Consider the following 24,613-nt stretch of genomic DNA (forward strand, 5'->3'; position numbering starts at 1 on the left):
ATTCGGGTCGAAATTTTAGGAGCTGTTTAATCTGCGATAGAGAAAAATAGTGACTGTTTTGGAAACGCTCTCGAGAATGCCGTTGGTAAGGAGAGGGGGGGGGGGGGTCAAGATCACGTTTCACGGAAAATAAATGGGTCCTTTCACAAATCACGGTCATTTATAATTACTGTGGAAACTACAACCAAAATCACGGTTCACGACGAACTAAATACCTTTTTCTCATTTAACGGAGAACTATTTTGGAAAATCATGGTTCACAAGACAAAAACAAGCCCTTTCACGTTTCACGGGAAAAAATAGGCCATTCACGAATCACGAGAATACCCAGTACCACCCTCGTAGATCAATGCTCGACTCGGGTAATTTCTGAAACTTCCTTTTATTGGGCCCCATGCGATTACCTATACTGATATTCACTTGACTGCAATTGTCTGAGGGCAACGTTCATTAAAATCGTTATCAAAGCCATATAAATCTGAAAAAAGCCCCGATTTGGAAAAACAATTCTGCAATGTCGAACCCAAAATCCAACTGTTGCGCGCTTAGTGGCCAGGCCCAAGAACAGGAGTGAGCTTGATGAATAAGCATGATACCAGAAACGAGGTGGTCAAGATCTGTTTAAACAGAACCCCGTGTCGAGAGGGCCTGGTTCGAGGCCTGGCCTGGTCAGTGTGTTGCGTTTTTGTGCCCCTCTCGACCCAGGAGTAAATATGTAAAGAGTATCCGCTTTTCGGTAGTTTTGAGCTCTAAGTAAAGAGACCATTTCTAGAACGAAGGCGAGGCAAGAAAAGACACATCATACATAATCAACAAGTTTTTTCTCCGCAGCAACTCATCGCTTATTAACTAAATTTTATCACAATAGTCAGGAGAAGAGAAGGTTTCATTAAAACAGTACGTAGAGAGCGCTTGGCGGAGGAGCGCGTAAGGCTTGCGAGGGCGACCCGCATGGTTCGCATGCTTGTGATATTCCCACGCGTGGCACACTCGCTCCACACTGGGTTCTCTGCTAAGCGCCCCGCTACGCTAAATGTACGTTGTACATTGGTGAGTGCAGTCGGAAGTTAGAGTTGTAAAACTTCAACCATGGTAATCAAAACAGCTAATAGAGAGAAAGTCAATATAAAAAAAAGTTGACGAAAACCTAAATACACAGCAAACTATCAGAGAGCGAACAAGATGTAAGGCCAGGGCAATTGTAGCCTCCAAGCAGACCCTTGTTGTAAGCACTTCAGCATGAGTTCCTTCGCCCGCTAGAAATTTTGAGGCCTCGAGCAACGCGAGCCAAAGAGAGGTCTGCAAATCTCTCTCGTCTCAAATCTTCCCGGGGGTGGAGAAACGTGCGTCTTGCAGCGCTGACAATGAGGGCCTCCTCGCGGCTCAAGTAATCGTGTATTACTTTCGACACTAGGTTGAAAATTGCTCTTAGCAGGTCTGACAACGATTTCAAATGTTATAAAACTCACAACGAATTCTGGTTTCGAACGTTCTTCCAAATGTTCTCTCAAGTGGACATAAATATTATTTTCTGTTACTACATAATTATAACCAGTCACATCTAAACGCCTGTACAATAATCAATAGAGAAGAAACCCGTTGTCATATACAATTTCGTGATACTTCGAATAAAACTTATTTAACAGTGCAACTTTGTACATAGCGAAAAGAAAAGTCGAAAAGTGTTTATCATTTCGTTACTAAATAGAATCAAGTAACACCTCGTTACAGCGTTTGTCACGCAAATCTTTCTGAACAGCGAATCCAACACGGTAGAGTCATATACAGTGCAGTTGACGAAAAAAAAAAAAAAAAAAAAACTGCAGAAAATTTTCGGAATTTCCTCCAGTACAACATCGGGTGAAGTTTTCCCAAAAGGATGAGTTTACAAACTTGACCGTCATATGAGCAGACAGGAAACGTCGCTACTGTACTGAGGTCATCCAGGGCAAGGTATGTAACCCCGCTGTCGCTCTCAGAATAAACAAGAAACATTTCGATGCTCTTGTTATTCTGAGACGAAGCGACAGCAGGGTCTAACCTCAGCAACCCGATGCGGCAACGTCCGCTCCAGAACTCTTCGTTGTTGCAAGAGTTGTGAACACCTACAGTGGAATATTCAAAACGGGAAATCATAGTAAACTACCAAACGTTAGATAGTACTCACACACAAACCCTTCCTACCCCGCTCTGCTCCAATATAACCCCATCTCCCTTCCCCCTCTCCCCTCCCAGTCCAGTAAACTACCAAACGTTAGATAGTACTCACACACAAACCCTTCCTACCCCGCTCTGTTCCAATGTAACCCCATCTCCCTTCCCCCTCTCCCCTCCCAGTCCAGTAAACTACCAAACGTTAGATAGTACTCACACACAAACCCTTCCTACCCCGCTCTGTTCCAATATAACCCCATCTCCCTTCCCCCTCTCCCCTCCCAGTCCAGTTTCATAAGTGTGGCTGGCCACACCCAAAGACCCTTCATTTCATCCGTTCTCGTATCCCCTGCCTTTCAGAGTTTAGTTGAGGGAATGATAGCACTCAACCTTTTCATAAAATATTTCCACTTGTTAACCAACTGCACAAAATAGAGTACAAATAACGCGCGAGGAGTACAATTATCCTGCTATTCTGTACAGTTGGTTCCTTTGTACCTTAAAAAGTCTACAGACTCGTCAAACTACGGGAAACAGATACCTCAATCCCCCCCCCCACCCCCCCCCACCTCTACAGTTAACTGAAGCAAGTCTGACTTTGCGTGATACCACCCCACGTCGATAAACTAACAGATTCTCTCCACCTATCTTCTTTCTTTAAGGAAGTACATTAAGGAGAATCTAATAGTTGATACACTCACCTCTGATACTGTAGGGTGGATACCTATAGTTCTGTCGAAGTCTTTTTTCGTGGCTCCTAACTTAATGGCCACAGCATAGCCCTGTGTGACTTCTCCAGCGTTTGGACCAAGGACGTGAAAGCCGACAACGCGCTCCTGCACAAAAACAAAAGGCGAAGTTAACCCTTTCAGTATCAATGCTGCTGAGTTCCTACAGCGGCCAACAGAATAGGTGCAGTTTTACCTTTCCGTTCCGTAATATTGAACGGTCTACTTACTTGCTACGGTTTTCGTATAATAACCAGTTGATGAAGACCGCAGTAGCATGCAATACTTACATTATCACTTTTGTTGCAAACAAGCTTTGCATAGCAGCCGGACATGTCTCGTTTGGCGACAGTGTACTCCAGAGGTTGGTAATTAGTATGGTACACTTCCACATTCTCTTCCCCAAACTTGGCAATGGCGTCTTCTTCAGACAAACCAATGCAGCCATACTCTAATGGGGTAAACACTGTTGTGGCGACGTTTACATAATCGCACTAAAACAGATACATAGAAGTTAGTATTAGGTAGCGCTGAAGACCTGGATCAAGTGGTCTGGGTTTCAAAAACTTTCGGTCACTTCGCCCTGTGATTGGTCCAGAATCTCGCACCAGTCTCTCAACCTAAGAGACGCAAAACTAAAACCGATCACGCCTTTGGTCCCCCGCTTTTTCTCGCTTTCAAGCAATTTGCTGGTGTTTAATTGAGTTCTTATTGGCTCTTTACGACAGTTTCCTTTCTTCTGATTGGCTGGTCTTATTTGGCCTGTCGCGTTTCCCCGCGCTTCAGACAGTTTGATTGTTTCTCGGAGAGCTCTCACTGGTTCCTCGGATATTTTGGCTTCTCTGATTGGCCGTTGTGATTATTTTCATAAAGATTTTACGGTAATCAATCGTAAATTTGGTCATTATCACTTCTTTGATGGAAAAAATGAAAGGATGTCATTCGAATCCAGCAATTTTCAACTGAGTATTTCACAAACGACACAAACAAAGGCCTCCCTGTATCACAAAAAAAAAATTAATACGGGAGTGAGGCGTAACTAAGATAGCAAGATGTGGAATCCAGTCTCTTCACGCATGTTACAATACACGGGATCGAGGCCTACACGCCTCTAGTCTATGATACTACAAATGAAGTTGCGAGTTTTACTTACCAGTTCGTTTTTGTCTCCATACAAGCGATGTGCAAGTAATCTACCAGCCTGAATGGCAACTGGAGTGAGTTCCAGTTTGTCATCCAAAATATCTCCAATACCATAAATATTTGGCACACTAGTTTGCTCATTGTCTCCAGCGACCACTTTTCCATTCCTACAAGAGAAGAGACATTTGCTGTCAGTCAAGCGTGGGTAACGATTCACCCTTCACATGTTGACATCATTATACACATTCTCCATGCATTTTTTTTTGTACTGACCATCGGTTTCACAGGCAAAACTTCTTAGGATGGCGATCAGTTTAAAAGCTACGTTTTCGACAATGTTAATGCTTAGTAGCAGGTGAGACGCTTCTTACATATGAACCAAATAGTAAACTATCTCATAAAGCGTTCTCTTTGGCACAGAGGTAAGCACCAGAACTCGACGTTCAAATCCTCGTGGGAGACTAAAAATTATCAGCTCTCTATTCCACGTTCGTTTAAAAACTTTATGATATGATATCTTTCCTCGTTCCTACTTTACTTGGTAGTGAGAAGAAAAAAAAACACAAGTGACCATTTTACCCCGTGCCAAACCCACCAACTCAGTCATGCGACTCTACTGAATAGTACTGTCCGGACGTAATTCTCGCCCGAGCAGAAACAGTTTACTGACACGGACGAACACTTACTTTGGATTGAGTTTCACACCGACATTCTCGAGACCAATTCCCTGTGTACACGGGTCTCTGCCGATCGCAAACATCACCTGGTTGAAAAAGTAAACATAGTAATTATATCGCATTGATTGGGTTTATAATGGTTTTCCTTCTGAGATTAATCTAATAAACTCACGCAACGCTCTCACCAATCAAAGCGACACTAAAGCAAGTCGCGATTCTTCGCTCGCGTTTTCCCACCTACAAACTTTCTTTGAGTTATCATTGGCCACTTGTTATATTTTCATCTGTTCTGATTGGCTTTTGTGGCTTCGTCAGTAATCGTTTTCCCATCGCGACTCAAGCTCTTGATTTGTTTTAATTTGGACTTTTATGGGTTCCTTGTGATACATTAATTTCGGTTTTTAATTAACAACCTCACTCCAAAAGAGTTCAGGTTTGTTATACTAGCGTTCATAACACAAGTTTAGCAACAAATCGCCAAACAAATGAAATACTTACAGTGTTGCATTCGATGGAGTTTTCCTCACCAGTGTCTAAATGTTTAAAATGAACTCTTAGTTTTCTGGGTGTTCCTTCTTCTATAAGTTCGACCTAAGAAAAATCCGCAAACAGGAATATAAAAAAAAGACTATTCTTCATAGATGGCTGCCAATGGCAGAATAGTTACATGTGACCACCTTACTGTGCAAATGAAAGAAATAAAAATCTCAACATTTGGGGTAACAGTCTGGTTGACCGCTTGGTACTGGCTATCAATAAAATCTCCAGAAAAAGTCCGGGAGCGGACCGTACGTTCGAAGTTTCGACGGAATGGAAAGAAATGAATATCTTAAATAAAACAAACAAATAAACAAACAAACAACTAAGGGCCGATTATTTAAACGCGGTCTAACCCAAACCGCAGTTTTACGCAAATGATGGGCCTCAGGTATCCTCTAAAAGAGAATTGATTTCAATAAATAAATGTCTCTCTACTGTTAGCTTTCGGCCCTCTTAAAACTGTTCACGAAAATAAATGTTCAGGTAAAAGATTCGGCTAAATTAAACATAGTTTAGAAGCTGTTTTGTTCAACAACGGCTAGACTTTGTTTAAATAACCGGACCTAAATGTATTTGGGGAAGTTATCCTAGAGTACCAAATCTGACCTGCTCTCTTCATGGATAGATTAGGAATGAAGACGAGAACTACAAAAACGACTACAAACGCTACTTCTTCTACAATGCTATATGCACAAACCCTTGTAGGAACTGCTGGTCTTTTGATTTTAATTCCATGGTTAATCATGTCATTGCCAATTAACTCCGCCATTTGCTACAAAAAGAGAACCAATACGTGTCATTAGCACCAGCCACCTAAGATGTGCTCATCAAATTTAAGTTTGAGTCTACAACAGCGGCAGTCAGTAACTCTAAACTCGTACCTTATACATTCAAACACTACTTACTTTTATTTTTGGAGAAAAGCATACACTAAAAATTACTTGAAAGATTATTCTTAGTTCTATTTGAGTGGTCTGGGTTTCAGTGACCATTTGATAAAGGTGGGGAAAGATAAAACAGGCCGTTGGGACTTAGAAAAGGGTGACCGAGACCGCTTTATAGAGGTAACTGCTTAGTAAAGGTAAAAATTACAGTGATTAAGGGAAAAAAAACCGGAATTTCACAACTGACCGCTAAAATACAGGGTGTCCGCTTAATACGGAGCCGTTAAATACAAGTTTGACTGTCTAAAGATGAGTAAGACCGTCTCGTTACATGCAAGGTATGATATATATATGCCGCACAACCCAAGCGTGTATTTGATGCATCGCTAAAACTTATAGAATCAGTTCCCTTTTTTCTCCACCCCTCACTTTGCTTTGCCTTTTCCTCCATGTTGTTGTGAAATCTTAATAAAAGATTTCATAAAAGGCGACCAAGTCTGCTCGAACCTTCTTTCAGTTCCCCATAGAGGAGAGCTTTTGAACCTCTCCTGAAAAAGGTCGCATGATGGCAAACGCGCTTTATGGCCAAACAAGCGCAATCTGTTGCAAATGTCAACTTTGAAACTCTTTCAAAGTGGCCAATCTACATTATCAACTCAGTTAATAAAACCATAAACTTTTCAACGAATGATTTGATAAAATTCAGGACTTCCTACCGAGACAACCTATCTATCGTTTGAAAAGGCTACTACCCTGGATTAGAAATCACGTGCTCCAAGGAACTCAAGCGCAGTTGCTTAGTTATTGACATCGAACCGGAAAACCCACATAATGAGACAAATGATTAATCCTCGGACTCCTAAGAGTGACTACGTGACCAGCATCTGATTTCTCCTTACAAAACCTAACAAAATCACCCCTGAATCGCACGTTATGGTCACGAGAATGAAAGTAATGATCACCAAGTGAAGAAACTCTTTTTGTTAAACAAATTCTCCTTATCAGCACCTTAGGAAATGTATAGAGAACAGTGCGGAGAATATGCATGCTGATGTTAGGGGTGTTAAGGGTTAAGTATCCGCGGTTATTCTAAGGTGCAGTACCTGGTCAAAACCTCGTAAGAGAATGGATCGAACCAAAACAGTTACATCAAGCTTGATCCCAGCTAAAAACCCTGCACATTCCAGAGCAACGTATGATGCTCCTATGATGACAGTCTTGCCTGGACTGTTTTCTAATGAGAACAAATCATCACTGGAAAATGAACAGAGAATGAAAGATATCAATTATTTGAACTTAAAAAAGAAAAGAACGAGGGACAGGGCTTGACACTGACGGTAGCCATCAAGCTACAGACTAGTGGAAACTCAGTTTTGGCAAGTGGTTTTCGATTTCCACTAGCCAGTTTAGCTAGTAAACAAACTGAAATTGTTTTAACATCTAAGTTGTCACTAGCCACTAGGCTAGTAACTTGAAAAGTTAATGTCGAGCCCTGAGAGAGATGCACATTAGACTGTGCAGTCCTAACATCCGAGTGAGGGTAGAGTCCTGACAGGGACTGATGCTGGTAGTAACATCACTAGACTCTGATAATCACTGCTGCTAAGGTTGTTGAAACATTTGTTGCTTCTACCGACAACAGTCCTTCCCAGGACTACCCTACCCAGGACTACCCTACCCAGGACTACCCTACCCAGGACTACCCTACCCAGGACTACCCTACCCAGGACTACCCTACCCAGGACTACCCTTCCCAGGACTACCCTACCCAGGACTACCCTACCCAGGACTACCCTACCCAGGACTACCCTACCCAGGACTACCCTACCCAGGACTACCCTACCCAGAACTACCCTACCCAGGACTACCCTACCCAGGACTACCCTACCCAGAACAACCCTCATCCACACAATCAGACTACAGAACTGAGCCACAAAACCACACGTTGGGGGCGAGGCAAATTTTAGAGGATTCTTTTTTCCCTGTTAAGGCATTTGATGACAACCTGTAATGAAATAAATTTCATGAACTAAAATACTCCATTACAAGATATCCTCATCCCAAAGCTTCACATCACTGTTGTCATGGCAACCAATAATCTCCCTTTTCCTTCTTATCCTCTCATTGTAATCATTATCATTATCACTGTTGTTATCATTGTTACTGCAATCCTCACCATCAAACTCAACATTATCATCATTACCATATTTGGCATCATTTCCAATGTCACAACATGCTAGACAGTCACACTGACATATTATTTCATTACCTGGTGATGCCGTATTCTCTTGCTCCTGGAATGTCAGGATACCGAGGGCGTAGACCAGTAGCAAGAACAATATGCTGAGCCGTCATCTTCCCCTCCTTTCCTTTTTTATCAATAGTCTAGAGATCAATAGTCTAGAGAATGGAAAGAAAAAACATATATAGCCTTAAACTCAAAATTGAATATTTTATACTATTTTGTAAAACAGTATTTAGTGGTTCAGATTGCATTTTCTTCAGAAAATTTAGTAGCAAGAGAATGAGTTAGTAACAGGAGAATATTCTCCAAAACTGTAGAAACAAAGAACTCAGGCCTTCAGTGGAACAATGCTGCATAGTGGCAATTCTCCCACCTCCAACGAACACCTTGAGTAAGGTATACCATAAACCCATCAATGGGAGGCTCCATCTCCGCTGATTCTTTAAGTCAACCGTTTAAAGGGTAGATTTTAGATTTAAAACGGCTTGTTCCCAGGTAATATATCATATTTCTGTTGGGTCAACTGTAAAACATAAAAAAACTCTTTTTTTCGTTTGATGGGAAACAAGAGGATTGTCATAACTCCATTTTGATTGGGTTTTTTTAGAACTCAAACTTTCACTGGGAGCCTTTCCCTAATTAGATCTACTCAGGAAAGGGTTGAATGTGAGGCTGAGTACGGGAGATAAAGGTTCCTGGTTATATGTAACCTTGATTTCAGGGTCTCTATTTTTCCTAACCCAATGAGCAATAAAGTTCACCAGACAAATTATGAAATGAGACTGAGGTCAAAAAAAATATTGTCAATACCAAGGATAAAATTTAATTAGGATGTATGATGGTAGTGCAAGTTCTTACCTTGATGGTGTGAGCATCTGTAAGTTCTCCAATTGCATTTTTATATGTGACCTTTTTATCTCGGAGTTCTACTCTGTAACCCCAGTTAAGGGACCCAATGTGATTCTGGATGAAAAAAAAAAAAAAAAAAAAAAGAATAGTTAACAAAACTTACATCAAGTGTTAATGAAATGAAATCATGGCAGAATGAAGTGAAGTGAAGTGAAAACCTTTATTAATTTATAAGGCTCAGGGTAGCCCCTTCAGACGCAAAAAGCTGTCTGTTATCAATGGGAGCCCTGAGCAACAACATTAAAACATTACACTAAAACAGGAAATAATATAAATAGAGAACTATTTACAAGTAAAAGATTAAAAGATGTATAACACGAAATATCATTAAGATAATTCGTTAAAAAGAGTGCAACCATAATAATAGAAGGATCTTTTTGCAATCTCAGTTCTCACAGCAGGCGGATGTAAGAGGTTGCTTTGTCTAGTAGCACGCGCATGGATTGTATTATTACATTTAAAATATTGTTTAAAATACTGGGGACATTGACCTTGCAGGCATTTCTTAACGAGTTTAAAGACAGATTTACGTCGGCGCTCCTCCAACGTGGGCCATTTCAGAACGTCCATTGCCTGCTTGCTGCGCACAGTTCTAGCCACTATCCTAGCAGCCCGGTTTTGGAGGGCTTCAAGGTCTTGTTTACGACCTTCCCCGCAACAGCCCCACACACATACACAGTACTCTAAAATAGGCCTAATTAGACTACAATACACTACATTTGCACTCTCTCTAGAAAGGCTTCTACGAAGCCTTGCGAATGTGGCAAAGGAAAATGATTAAATCATCTATATACCTGAACATTCTCTCTCATTGTGGCCCAGTTGTGACTAACTAAAAAAGTAAAAAGATAGAATAGCTTAAATAGAAGTTGTAGCTTAGAGGCCAACTAGAAAAGAAAGAGAAAAAAATGAGGGGAAAGAGTTCCAACCTTAAGCAAAAAGAGTCAAAGGAAAAGAAAAAACTGATGGAAAATCTTTAGCCCTTTCACTGCCATAAGTGACTACAGAGGGATTTCCTCTTTGGTCACTTGAGAGAAACATGATGAGAAAAAAAAAAAATTAAATGCCTCCTAAGGGTCTTGTTTGAATGAATGCTAATCTCTTTGACTCCAAGGGGTAATGAACATCTAATTTCACATCACAAAGTCACCCATGAGTCACATTAAGATCAGGAGAATAAAGGAAATGATCACTAACTAAAGAAGCTCTTGATTGTTAAACAAATTCTCCTTGTCCGAACCTTTCAAAAGACATAGAGAACAGTATGGAGAATATGCATGACTGATCTGAGGGTGTAAAGAGTAATTCTCAGAGCTACAAGTACATGAACAAAATTGTGAGAAATCTATGGATCAATATGGTTGGGAGGAGACCATGAGGATATTGAGGTCTTAGAGAGAAAAGGTCAGATAATAGCAAACAAAATTTCTATTCAGTCAACACTACTGCAGCATTTATGTAGTTACCTGTTGTATCAAAACTCCATCCATATTGCCTTGCATCATCCAAGTCATGTCCTAAGAGAGATTAAAATAATTCAGTGGATTATCTGAGAAGAAGCACAAGTCAATTATTGCAGACCTGATGTCACCAAGTATCTTTGCAATACTGCAGGTGCAGGCCTGTTGGGAGGAGGGGTGGGGGAGGTGTGTATGCAACCCAACCCCCCCCCCCCCCCCGCATGGGCTGGGAAAGTTCATTTTCTAGATACGGCTGATTTGAAAGAGATAAAGTGGTAGATTGTTCACCCAAATGCATTCAAAGGGTCTTGAGCTTGGCACACTCTTCAAAGATCAAGGCCTAAATTCATTTTGACTTAGAAATTTGTTTCAACATTTTCCACTGGTTTCCTGCCCCCCCCCTCCCCCCCAATAATCTCATCACTCTGTGCCTCTGGTCCTCAAACCTACCCACCAGCACAAAAATCTGTCAACATGCCTCTAGTGCATTTTCAATCTCAACACTTGTTGCAATAAGTTGCATTCAGCAATCACGCAAAACATTGTAAAAGCACATACCTAGTATAGCAGCCTGATGCATGAGTTTCTTTGGAATACAACCTACATTGACACAGGTGCCTCCAATACCTAGAAAAAGTACAATAAATCTATCATATGAAAACTGAAAAACTTGCTCTTTCACTCTTTGTACACTACAAGTGACTGGTATCTAAATTCTCCATAGAATAATACTGGCGAGTCATTCATTATGATCATGAGAATACACAAAATGATCCCAGCCTAGCAAGCTTTGATTGCTACACAAGTTCTCCTTGTCTGCACCAAAGAAAATGTATAGAGAAGAGTATGGAGAATATACATACTGATGTTAGGACGTGTCAGGGGCTAACAGATGTAAGTTTGCTTTCTAAATTGAGTAAATCAATAAGTTCTGTGATGACAAGGGCAAATGATAAAGACAACCAAGGAAACAACACGGCTCAACACTAACAGTAACCAACTAGCCACAGACTTGTAGAAATTCAGTTTTGGTTACTGGTTTTCGATTTCCACCAGCCAGTTTGGCTAGTAAACAAACTAAAATTGTTGTAACATCCAAGTTGTAACTAGCCACTTGGCTAGTAAGTTGAAAAGTTAGTGTCGAGCCCTGAACAAGATAACAATAATGCATAATAAATAATTTTTCATCTTTCAAGTGTTTAGCTGCCATGTTGGATTCACTGCACACTGGGAGAATTGGGGCGAGAATGGGAGAATGTCGGAGTGGTGGTAAACTTTTTACCTCGTCCCAACTCTCCACTGTTTTTCTAATTCAAGATGGCGGCCTGAACAACCGATGGGAATATCCACTCGCCCCACCAAAATCCACCTGCACTGCAGGATAATGCATAATTAACCCTTAACACCCTAATATGAGTCTCTGTATTCTCTCTATTGTTCTCTGTACATTTCCTTTGGTAATGACAAGGAAAATTTGTTGAACAATCAAAGCTTGGTGCTCATTTCCTTTATTCTCATAATCTTAATGAATGACTCAGCAGTATTACTGTGGGGGGGGGGGGCGGGGGGAAATAAGATGCTGGTCACTCTTGGGGTTAAAAGGAGGAGGCAGATGAAACTCTTGACAGTTTCACTCCTTGAAGCCACCAAAACAAATTTCTCCTCACAATTATGGACACAATTTCAAGTAGAAAGGATGGAAGAAAAAAGAAAATATCAACAAGGGGATTTGTTTGATTTAATACCAAATTCTCTGGGGTAAAAGTGTAGGAAATGTATGACACACAGTGTAGAGAATTGATATTTAGATCTGAAAGTGAAAGGATCAAATGAACACTCACCCCAGGTAGTGCCAATTGGTGACGGTTTGACAAAATCCAGAACTGCTACTTTTCGTCCGAGGATTGCTGCTTCCTATTAAAAATATAAATAATAAAAAAAAAAAAAGCCATTGACTAATTATTAATGTATAACAAAACTGAGCTTTTTATTATGTTAAGCTCAAAAAAATGAATCACTAAAAGGGACCAGAAGATCTACAGATCTGCTCTGACAGCATTTTGTCACATGATTTGTACTAGATGGGCATGATTTCTTACCCATGCATAAATCCTTTTATGGTTTGATATGTGTTGTTTTTAATCTTTTCCCAGGCTTAATGCAATCAGTAAGATGCTAAGATAAGGCCATTGGAAGTATTGTGCTGATTAAAAATTAAAAAAAGACTTGATAATGAAATAAGAGTGAAATAATGAGTCCTTTACTCCATGGTTTAACATATAGTACAAGCTGACACTTTATATTTTATATTTTTTATATTTTTCCTTGCTCCTACAAGGCTCAGCAAATTACTGTGCAACTCGCGACAGATCTGCGCCCAGTTGTTCGGAGACCGATTAGCACTAACCCAGGGTTAAATTTTAATCCAGGTTACTATATTTCTCTGTTCAAAAGCCATTTTAAGACAATTTTCCCAATTCTTCTTACAGCATTCAATCACCAAATTGTAAACAAATGCAATTAAAGTAAATTTAATTTTAAAGCTTTCAGATTTGCAATTAAATTTCACGGTAACCCTGGGTTATCTTAACCCACCTTTGAACGACCCGACCCAGATCACCCCGCCCTGGACTTAGTATAACTTAAACAAGTCAATAAGGTATTAATATAAAATTATACAATAGGCAGTAAGTGTAAAGAATCAATATTCAGATCTTCAGTGAATAAAGGCTACAGTATCAGGTAAGGCTACAGTATCAGGTAAGGTTTTTTTTACGAGTGGAGTCGTCATGGCTGACGGTCACTCATTTCGACTCTCCGGTTTTCTTTGTTTTATTCTCAGTTTAATTCTTCTATATCGCGGAAAAACGACTGATCAGGGCCAATCTCAAATGTTCCCGTGTTAAGCTGACGATTTCTTCTTGGTTCTACAAGATGAGTTTGTAGTTTCAATGAACTTAAATATCTTCACAGCGTCCTGGACTAGGCGCCATATTGTTTTGCCAATCCTTCGAAGAGGTTTTTCTTCGTCAAGAATCAGTTATTATCCTAACTCTGTTGCAAGTTACCAAATTCTTCTTCTCCAGTTGAGCGGCGACGTAAACCCAAATCCTGGTCCAAATGGAGCCGAGCGGCACAATTTTACGGAACAGCAAAAGTCCTCTCGTCTTCTAACCTTTTATGCTAATGCACGAAGCATCGTCAACAAATCAAGCAAATTGGATTTAGCCATTGCCGCTCTGGGCTATGATATAATTGTTTTAACTGAAACTCATCTGGACAGCTCCATCCCTGACGGTGAAATCTTTCCTAGTAACTACTCGGTATTTAGGCGGGACCGAAAGCTCAATGGACGTCATGGAGGCGGGGTATTGATTGCTACGCGAGAACACATCAAAGCGGTTCCCCGTGATACTACACAGAACGATTCAGAGTTCATCTTCGTCGATCTTCTTTTCTCATACAATCGCAAAGTCACCTTGGGAGTTTTCTATCGTCCTCCCAATAACGATCCTAAGCCTTTAGAGGACTTACAAGCTGTTTTGCAAGAGTTTTCGACGAACGAGTTGATTCTTGTTGGCGATTTCAATCTTCCGGAGATTGATTGGTTGAATAACAGATTCTTGCGTCAATCTGATATTTACACACTCATGATGGACATCGTCCAAGACAATTTTTTGACACAGTTGATAAATAAACCTACCAGAGACTCGAACATCCTAGACTTAGTTCTCACTACTTCGCCCGACCTCGTAAACCATTTGGTTGTTGGAGAACCCTTTTCAGATCACAATTCTATCTCCTTCTCGTTATCTGGTATACCTTACGTCCAGCGTAAATCACAGAAGTTGTTGTATTGCTATGGTAAAGCCGACTGGGATCACTTAAGATCGCTGTTATCTCATATTCCATGGCATTGCGCCTTCTTCGACAGCGATATTAATCATAATTGGGCTTGCTGGAAAGACTTGTTATTTACAGCAGTGGATGAGTGCATTCCCAAACGCAAGAATAAAAAGAGATCCAGTGCCCCCTGGATTACACAGGAACTTATCGTTTTGTGCAAAAAGAAGAAATTATTGTATAATAGAGCTCGCAGAAAAAACAATTCAACTATTTGGGAAAAATATCGGCAACTCAACAATTCTGTTAAGAGACTTTGTAACACAGCTAGATGGTCTTATATAGAGAAACTTGCACTTGATCTTCAGGAAAATGAAAACCCGAAACCTTTCTGGAATTTTGTTAAGTCCAAGAGAAGAGGCACTAATAATCTCATCTCTATAAGCGTCGATGGATGTGTTCTGACTGACGACTTCAGTATTGCTCAGAGTATGAACTCATACTTCTCTTCGGTGTTTACTACCGAAGATTATGCAAATTTTCCCACTCAAGACTGCACTGTTGACAAGAAACTTGCGAAAATTGATTGTTCTGTCAATGAGGTCAAACGCCATCTTCTGAAACTCAAGCCCAATAAGTCTCCTGGGCCTGACCATATCGCGCCGTGCATTTTTAAGTCGTGTGCTTCGGAATTAGCACCTTCGTTGACGTATATGATAAACAAATCGTTGTCTCTTGGCCTTTTGCCTGAGGAATGGAAACATGCCGACATTACACCTCTACATAAGAAGGGTTCCAAATCTTCGAGAGAAAATTACCGCCCAATTTCCCTTACTTCAATTGCTTGTAAGATCTGTGAAAAAATTGTTTTTGATAGGATGATTAAGTTCTGGCGCGAAATCGACTTTATCAATAGCAACCAATTTGGCTTTTTACGAGGAAGATCTACTACAACTCAAATGTTATCAACGTTTAATGACTGGGCGAAATCCCGTAATTCATCCACTCCTACCGATGTTGTTTTTCTGGATCTTGCCAAAGCCTTTGACAGCGTTCCTCATGAGCGACTGCTTTTAAAATTGAAATGTAGCGGCATCAACGAATGTTTACTCAACTGGCTGAGACATTTTTTGGTGGGGCGCAAACAACGTGTAGTCGTTAGGGGATCTTATTCTGATTGGTCGTGCGTTACCTCCGGAACTCCACAGGGAACCATTCTCGGGCCCCTATTGTTTTTATTGTATATTAATGACATATCTGAATTCCTATCATCTACAGTGAAACTATATGCAGACGACACGAAGATCTACAGAGAGATAATTGACCCTATAAAAGATAGTCAGCTTCTTCAGGATGATCTTAATAATCTTAGCGCATGGGCTCGTAAGTGGCAGCTACGTTTCAACGCAGACAAATGCGAATCTATGCGAATTACGCATTTACGCGATAAGTCGGTAACTAATTATTTCTTAGAAAAGCCCCTGAAAGATGTGACTAATTTTAAAGATCTCGGTGTCACACTAACTAGAGATCTTTCATGGGGCCATCACATAAGTATCACTGTCAATAAAGCGAACAAAGTTTTAGGTTCCATTAAACGCTCAGTAGGCACCGCTAACACAAATGTTTTTTCTATGCTGTACATGTCTCTGGTACGGCCAATCTTGGAATATGCGGTACCTGTTTGGTGTCCTTACCTTGTTAAGGACATCCATACCCTTGAAAATGTACAGCGAAGAGCCTCAAGACTCGCTTTAAATCAACGCAAAGGAGAAATGTCCTATGAAGACCGACGCAAACTGCTAAAATGGCCCACTCTCTCTGACCGTAGAACTTACTTATCTTTAGTCGAATGTTATAAGATAGTTTTTGGTTTTTATCATTTAAATTTTGAAGACTTCTTTGATATTGCCACGATTCGGTCTACGAGAGCAAATCATCAATACAAACTCTATATTAAACCAGCTAGACTTAATTGTTACAAAAATTCTTTTTTTATTAGGATTGTCAAATTATGGAATGAGTTACCGGGTGATATAGTGGAAGCTGACAGCTTTCAGCATTTTAAATCTAAACTTAAATCGTACTTAAATATTTGATTGTAATGATTTTGATTTATATTTTGTCTTTTCTTTTAAGGGAGTTTTTACACAGGGATAACCTCTTAACTTCCTTTTCTAGAAGTATTTTCTTTTTAGTTTTATTTGTATATAATAGTTATCATCTGCTTCTGGAATAAATAAAGTATGTATGTATGTATGTATGTAAGCATCTCATGCCCATGCCAATGCCAATGCCCTGTATATATGTAGACAGTACCTTAGAACAGGCAAGACCACCTGAGCCTCCACCAATAACAATAAGGTCATATGTGTAGCTTTCTGATGGAGGCATTATCAATTCCATTAGCTTTCCATCTGTATGAAGCTTCATTGTGTCATCTGCACCTCCGATGTGTTTCCCGCGAATGAAGACATTTGGAACTGTTCTTTGTCCTGTCATGTCTTTCAATTTGTCCTGTATTGTTGATCCATTATCTGAAAAAAAAAAAAAAAAATTAACCATAAAAAAAATATAGTTGGCAACTATTTAGAATAAACAAAGGTTTCAAGTAAATCATTTTTTTAACAGTCTGATCATCTTTACAGTAAACAGAAACACATGATTCAGGGTTATCACTAACTATTGGCTGCTGGCGAAACTCGCCATATAAAAAAGCCATGTTTTTCTGCTGGATTTTTGGCCAGTGATCACTTGATAAAGCACAACAGGCAATTCTGTGGTTACACACTTACAATCATTCACAGCCATTCAGCCTCCTCACTTAAAATTTCAGCCAGCAGTGCAATTTTTTAGCCAAAACCCTGCTCTTTTAGCTGCACCTATTGAAGCATAATACTTCAAGGTGCAATAAGAGGTTGACCACCAAGAGTGACTAGCAGCTAATTTCTCTTTACTGATCACACCTGAGTCAAACAATGAGGTCATGGGAATAAAGGAAATGATCACCAACTAAAGAAGCTGTTGATTGTTCAACAGATTCTCCTTGTCAGTACCTTAGGACCTTTATAGAGGACAGAATGGAGAAGCCAGTGACTCTTAGCAAAGTTGTAGGGTTAATAATAAGGCTTTGAGAACACCAACAAAGAAAGTTAATCAAAATGCTTGTCAGCTTTTTCCTGTTTAGTTGGTTTGTAAGACTTTGAAAGAGTTGTATTTTAAATGCTCAAACCTTAACTTTCTAGTGTTATTCATATTACCTAATAAATCCATATCCAGGGACTGAAAGGTGACATTTAATGACTTGAAAAGCTCCTTCACCTGTAAGAGAGATGTAAACAGAATAAATGAAAACAATATCAAACATTCTTAATGTTATCAAATATTGGTTGACTGTATAGGCAAGGCTAGGAATAATTTCTGGGCCTGGTGCCTGTCATATGATGTTGTTGGGTCAAACCTATTTTTGCTCAGAAACAACCTCTTTAACCACTAGGTCATATCTTAATAAATCTTCTACCCCCCTTGGAAACAAGGTATGTATTTGACTATGTTTTTAGTGTACATGCTGCCTCAAACTCAATGCATGAAACAGAAGACAACTGAAATTAGCTCTGAATTAAATTCTTCTTTACATGCATAAACAACCACACAAAACCACTCCTTGGTTATCCAAGGAGTTGATCTGATTGTTGACCAGCCATTATTTCTAGCCCTGGGGAGAATAAACATCTCCAGAAAATACGCTTTTAAATATTATTGTTTGATCATACACGGCCAATAAATGGACGGCACATAATAAGAATTTTATATTTAAGCATTCAACAGCTGTTTTCAAATGTACCCTCTTCTTAATTAAGAGACCAGAGATTCATTCTTTCTTTGCAACACGTAATTAATCTTAATGACAATGAATGATTTTTGTGTCTTTGTTGTGGTGACTTATTCAATGATCCAGGCAGAGGAAAAGCCATCATAATGAAGTCATTAAGAATATTGAATGGATGTTGAATCTGCATGAAAAAAAAAAAAAAGCACTTCCTTAAATGACAGCTCTAGCTCTGATGGATTAATCAATAGCATAAACTACGAACTGATTAAATATTTTTTTGTCGCTGTTTACTTTCTTAAAGTAATCTTTTTCAAATAATGTCCACAGATCTGGTACAGGACAAGTTGTCAGCGTTCTAACAGTCGCATTCATCGTAAATAATGCACGATTTAAGAAGAAAGCCTAGGGGAAGACAAAATGATTTCGTTATTGTTTTGCTGAAGGAGAAGGTGACATTAGGAAATTAAAGCACTGAAGACTTCTCTTAAATGCAACAGATTTGCATTTTTCGAAAATAAACAGATATTCTCTTCAGAGAAATCGTGTAATATATTTTCGCTACATATTCTAGGATCAGGTAGAATTAACTTTTTTTTTCGTTCCGTGATCGCGTATTCAAATTCTAAGTTTGCTCGGCAGAGTTTTGTCCTTCATGATTGAAGCTTTCATTCGGTCATTGATAGAATCACTTAGTACATAAAAAGATCGAAGTAAAGCCACGGCATTTTTGCATTGTTTACCGTAGACAAAAAAGAGTACCGATCCATAAAGAAAATTAGAGTAAAGTACTGGTGTTCCGTAAATGCCGAAAAGATTTTAACAGTTATATCCCTTTAATTCCTAAATATTCGGGCAAGCTTTAAATTAAACAGATATCAAGCTCCTTATGTTGATGAAAATTAGACCTAACGACTGTCGTCTTGAACGAACTTTAGTTGAATATTTCTCTTACAGGTACAGAATGTTACGCAATTTTCTCCATCTCTTGGATCTATGACGAAAATCTCTTACTTCTTATGACCGACAGTGGAGCTGTTAAATCAAAACTCGTATATCACCAGAAAGCAAATAAATTCTGTATTTACAAAAGCGAACATGTGCAAAGGGTGATTTTTCACACGGAAGGTTACAAAAGACGAGGGCTAAATTTATCAGCGTTGCGTCACAACGTTAAAAACATCGAGTGTTTGGTTCGATCGCGATCACCCTTTCAGTTGCTCGCCAAGGAAAACAAAAGAAACATGCTCACCTTTCTACAAAATGGACATGTCGACTTGGAAAAGACCATTACATTATTGTCTTTGATGTTCTGTTCGATCAAGTCTTTGACGGGAGCCATCTTGTTGGGGACTTCGGGCGAAGGCGTCCTCGCCCGCTTAAGACTCGACACTGTGAAACCAATGGTGGAAAAATATTAGACTGTTGGCGATCAAAATATTTGCAATGATGGCATGAAGGGATTACGGAGAGAACGTGACATTACAGCTTCCTAAAAGTGCATTACTGCGAAACCGGCCGCCATATTTAAGTGTTGGTTACGTCACGTGGTGAACAGTAAGCATTTTCCCGTTTCGCTGTTCCATTGTTTACGCTTTGATTGAGTTATAAATTTAAGGCTCTGTTGACTAGTTCACAGCGTCTTTTTCGAGAAACATACCTGCAATATCGTCCAAATTACCAATTCGCCGGCTAGCTCACCGAAATCGGCCGGCAAAGACTTCCTCTCAATGCCACATGTGACCGATTTAAAATTTACATGACGTCATGCTTGAGAGCTTTATCCCGCGCGCGGCAAGGCGTGCTTGTTTATTTCAAGCTAATTACAAATATACTGAAATATACTCTGTTGAACCTTCGATCGAAATATAAATTTGCTCACAACTTGTGATGATCTAATCAAAAATCATGTGATGGCTAAAATGATCAGATCTATAACCAAATGATCAATTCGTTTTAAAAAAGTTTATGCATTATAAACAATTTTCAATAGGAAGCAAACAAGTCAGTGAGTCACGGCATGAAATCGTTTTCAAGTTAGTGCGGAATCTTGGTGAGTCATTTCCTGAATCTCTAAGGAACAAAACAGGAATGAATTATAATAATTCGCTTGTTCGTGACCTCACGTCTTTTATTCAACAATCTTAAGCACTATGTGCGAAACTTCAGGAATTATCTCTTGTTCACGAACTTTCGCTTAACGATTCCAGATGGTTCCAAATCTGGTGTATGGATGGGCAAATGTTCACACGTTATCTGGTACATTAAACTTACGGAGAAGATATATTTAAGGCATTTTTAGGCAATGTTATTATAATTAAGTCATTAACTCGGCACATGTTTCAACGAATTATAGATTTTAACAAGAATATACTTAATTAGTTCGCCGACTCGGCAAGCAGTTCAAGTTGTAGTGGATGTCCCGGAGATTTTACGCCAATTATTCCCATAGATATCACAAGAATTTCGACATAATTTACCTTCGGCTCCTACCATGACATCTGTGTCCATCATTTCATCTGTAAAAAGGGTCTCTTCTAGACCAGAATATATGAAATGCTCAGTCTTATATTTCACCGTATTAGCACGTACGCGTTTAGAAAATTAATCTCGTCACGCTGATTTGACAATATTTGTCACGAAAACATGAGTACGCAAACGTCATGACGCGTGTTGTCGGGTTGAGCTCGAGAAGGAAAAAAGAAAGTTATCCGAATCCAAGTCTGCTACGGCAAAAGTCTAGGTATTAGATTAAAAGCACATGAGCCGGTAATTAAATATTTGAGGTTAAATCATTGATAATAATAGAGACATTTAGCACCGCGTTTACGTGAAACGTGAATGGCAAGAGTAACCACATTACATTGTTTTTCCCGCCATTTTTCACTTTTTCCGGTTGCGCTTTGCCGTTTCTATGAGAAAGTAGACTAGTTCCCGTTTGCCATGTACGTAAGACTTTCTCCACTTTTTCTCCCGCGAGTAGAAGTTAATTTCCGGAAAAAGGGCACCAAAACTATTATTTGTGAGTCACACAAGGGCTCCTTCAAATCTACCATGACGTGACATGAGCTCACGCGAAGCTGAAGCCGCAAGGTTCACACTACTACTTTAAGTGAAACGTGAAGGGACAAGCTGGCGTTTGCCGTTTCACGTAAACGCGGTGCTAAATCTCTCTGATGTTAGCGTATAACACCAAATTCGCTGACTCCCTAAAGTCAAGCTGGAGTGTATGCTCGTTTCATCTCTTTCCTTTCTCTTAACGATTCCATTTGATCCTGCGCCATCCTCTGTAGCTTATGAGTATCTCCAGTGAACCTAATGAGCTAATTTAGATATTCCTTGACTTTTCTCGACTCGACGGTACTGACCTTGAATTAAGAGTATTAAAAGATATATGTTTGAACCAATTACATATCAGCTATATTTATGTCTAACTAAGAATCAATTACCAGTGGCTATAAAGAGAAGTTCGAATGCCAGTCAAAGCGACGTCGATCCAAGTGTCTTATTACACAATGCACCTTTTATTTAAAAGCCTCGACTATTTTCCGTTTAAAATATCGAGGGCTTCAGTCAGAGGAAAAAAAAAAGGTATAAGATGCACGGCTCTCAAAAAGCGCCGGGTGACATTCCGACAGCTGAAAGCCATGACTAAGTGCATTTGATAATAACTTCCTGTATGTTAATTTGCGCTTTATAAATGTTAAATATTATTATTATTATTATTATTATTATTATCATTATTATTAAAACTTGTAGTTTGGCTTTATGTTTCAGTCGCTTTTCCTTCATTCTTCACCACTCCCTTACTCTCCTGAATAAGACACTTGTTTGGGACCCTGCAAGTTTATAAGCCCCTGGCCCCTCCCCGCGCTGATTGTCATTCCATATTCATTGGTCAAACAATAGAATTTTAAAAAATGATAATGACAGTAATGTTATAACTATAATGCGTGGTAGTAATAATAATGGCATTGACCACGACAATGACAATGACAGTAAAGATGACAATGCCGATGACGATGACGATGACGACAACGGCTTCGACGCGACTACGATGATGACGACGATGACGACGACGATGACGACGATGATGACGACGACGACGATGACGACGATGACGACGATGACGACGACAACGATGACGATACCGATGATGATGACCACGACGGCTTCGACAGGATGACGACGATGACTTCGACGATGACGATGATGCGATGATAATGACGAAGATGATGACGATGATGATGATGATGATAATGATAATAATACTAATGGTAATGGTAATGACAATGAAAATAATAAATGGTGATAATAAAAATGATAAAATAGACAATTTAATGTTTGGAGTTACCATGCATGACGCTGCCCCCTTGGAATGTTTGAAAATACAATTTCAGACTATCATTTTTCTTAGAATATAACTTTTATTGGATAGAAATTTTAGTTACGTAAATTTTGGACCATGAGCTTTTTTAATTGAAGCCTTTTTCATGCGTGTAGTCAGATAAACGAAGTGCGATAGAAAAAATGTGCAAATGCGGAGTGAAAAAAAAAAATAAAGCGAGGCTTGGGTCGAGTCAAGTGCCCGACCCAACTCAAGCCCTCCTCACTTTTTCACATGACTGCAACTATGACGGCGTTTACTATTTCGCTCCGTTTTACTAAATGAATACTTGGAGCAGGCTATTTTTACATCCTCGGAGACCCAGGGGCTGTGGGTCGATTTCAAGTTAGGGCATGAAGAGCCTCTGGGGACATTGTCTTACAAGACTAGTTCCAAACGGTCGCAGTCGTTCTGCCGTCTGATTGGTGCCAGAAAATCTTTGTGTTTTTCTGCCCAATCAGAGTGAAGTGTCCTTTCGTGTGTTGTAACACGGACATATACTAATAGCTCAGTTGCTCGCTATGTTTGTTTGGGCAGTGCGACGGAGACTTGCATGAGGTGAAAAGTTTCAGCCTTAGCACACAATGTAAGAGAAATCGATCAGATTGTCCGCGAAAATCTTACCGGAAATTATACTGAATACTTTCGCAGGTATCACTAGAGAACGTGTTTTAAAGTTTGCGAGGTTTGTATACAACACGATGGTTGCAGTCATTGATATGTCGCTTTAAACGTTAAACGAGATTTGAGCTTAAACCTTTCTATATTTTTTGCATAATTTGCTGTGACTGAAACTTTGCCAATCCCGTGAAGTTATTTCGTCGCACGGGCCACGCAGGTATGTCGAGCAACTGGTCCTTGCGCAACTTTCTGTGCGTGTCAAAATCTAATCTCATCTTCGCTTGAAAAAAGAGAAAAGCAAAGCGTGGAAACTTAAGCTTATTAGATGAGGGTAGATGGCCCTGTAGTATTAAGCTGACATTTGCAATAAAGCAAACCCGCCCTTTCCATCCATTATTTCTTGGTCTTTGGTTTTGTTTTTCCCATTGAAAGAGCATCGGATCGATTCCCAATGATCAAAGGTATTTCACTTGGTCTTCAACAATCGACAGAAGAGGTGAAATGACAATGACCAAGGGACTAGAAGAGAATCCATGGCCTTCCTTGCTCAAGAATTTCAACACTCTAGGCAGCAGTTAAAAGACTAAATTCTTTCCTAACCCCTTCGGTAACTGCCCGAAAAAACCTCTCCTTCCCACAATATTCTCATTAATAGGTTTTTGTTCAGATTTTAATTAGCTAACCGGAAACACAGCTAAGCTTTCTCTAAGCGCTTGCTGGAGGTCGTCCACGAACTTAAGCCGTATTGTAAACGACTTTACTACAAAGCGAAGATTAGATTTTGGCGCGCACAGCAAGCAGAAAGCTACGTAGGCGAAAGCGCCAGTTGCTCGACATACCTGCGTGGCCCGTGCGACGAAATAACTTCACGGGATTGGCAAAGTTTCAGTCACAGCAAATTATGCAAAAAATATAGAAAGGTTTAAGCTCAAATCTCGTTTAACGTTTAAAGCGACATATCAATGACTGCAACCATCGTGTTGTATACAAACCTCGCAAACTTTAAAACACGTTCTCTAGTGATACCTGCGAAAGTATTCAGTATAATTTCCGGTAAGATTTTCGCGGACAATCTGATCGATTTCTCTTACATTGTGTGCTAAGGCTGAAACTTTTCACCTCATGCAAGTCTCCGTCGCACGGCCCAAGCAAACATAGCGAGCAACTGAGCTATTAGTATATGTCCGTGTTAC

General features: G+C 39.7%; 1 pseudogene across 3 annotated transcripts; it reads right to left on the bottom strand.

Annotated features, from left to right (window-relative positions):
- Positions 1 to 804: 804 nt before the first annotated feature.
- Positions 805 to 21,050, bottom strand: LOC111319915 (thioredoxin reductase 1, cytoplasmic-like; annotated as a pseudogene). 3 transcript variants are annotated; one of them, XR_016001863.1, is made up of 18 exons: positions 20,893 to 21,050; positions 19,665 to 19,804; positions 17,844 to 17,904; positions 16,903 to 17,120; positions 12,582 to 12,654; positions 11,299 to 11,367; positions 10,747 to 10,797; positions 10,075 to 10,112; positions 9,230 to 9,334; positions 8,396 to 8,511; positions 7,230 to 7,380; positions 5,940 to 6,014; positions 5,201 to 5,293; positions 4,712 to 4,788; positions 4,036 to 4,192; positions 3,173 to 3,376; positions 2,856 to 2,990; positions 805 to 2,105 (listed from the first exon to the last, which is right to left on the bottom strand). The product of XR_016001863.1 is annotated as a thioredoxin reductase 1, cytoplasmic-like, transcript variant X1 (transcript). The 3 variants fall into 3 exon arrangements; XR_016001864.1 differs by lacking the exon at positions 20,893 to 21,050 and adding an exon at positions 20,073 to 20,227; XR_016001865.1 differs by lacking the exon at positions 20,893 to 21,050 and adding an exon at positions 19,899 to 19,916.
- Positions 21,051 to 24,613: the final 3,563 nt, after the last annotated feature.

Source organism: Stylophora pistillata, chromosome 5 (assembly GCF_964205215.1).
Source record: "Stylophora pistillata chromosome 5, jaStyPist1.2, whole genome shotgun sequence".
Lineage (NCBI taxonomy): Eukaryota > Metazoa > Cnidaria > Anthozoa > Scleractinia > Pocilloporidae > Stylophora > Stylophora pistillata.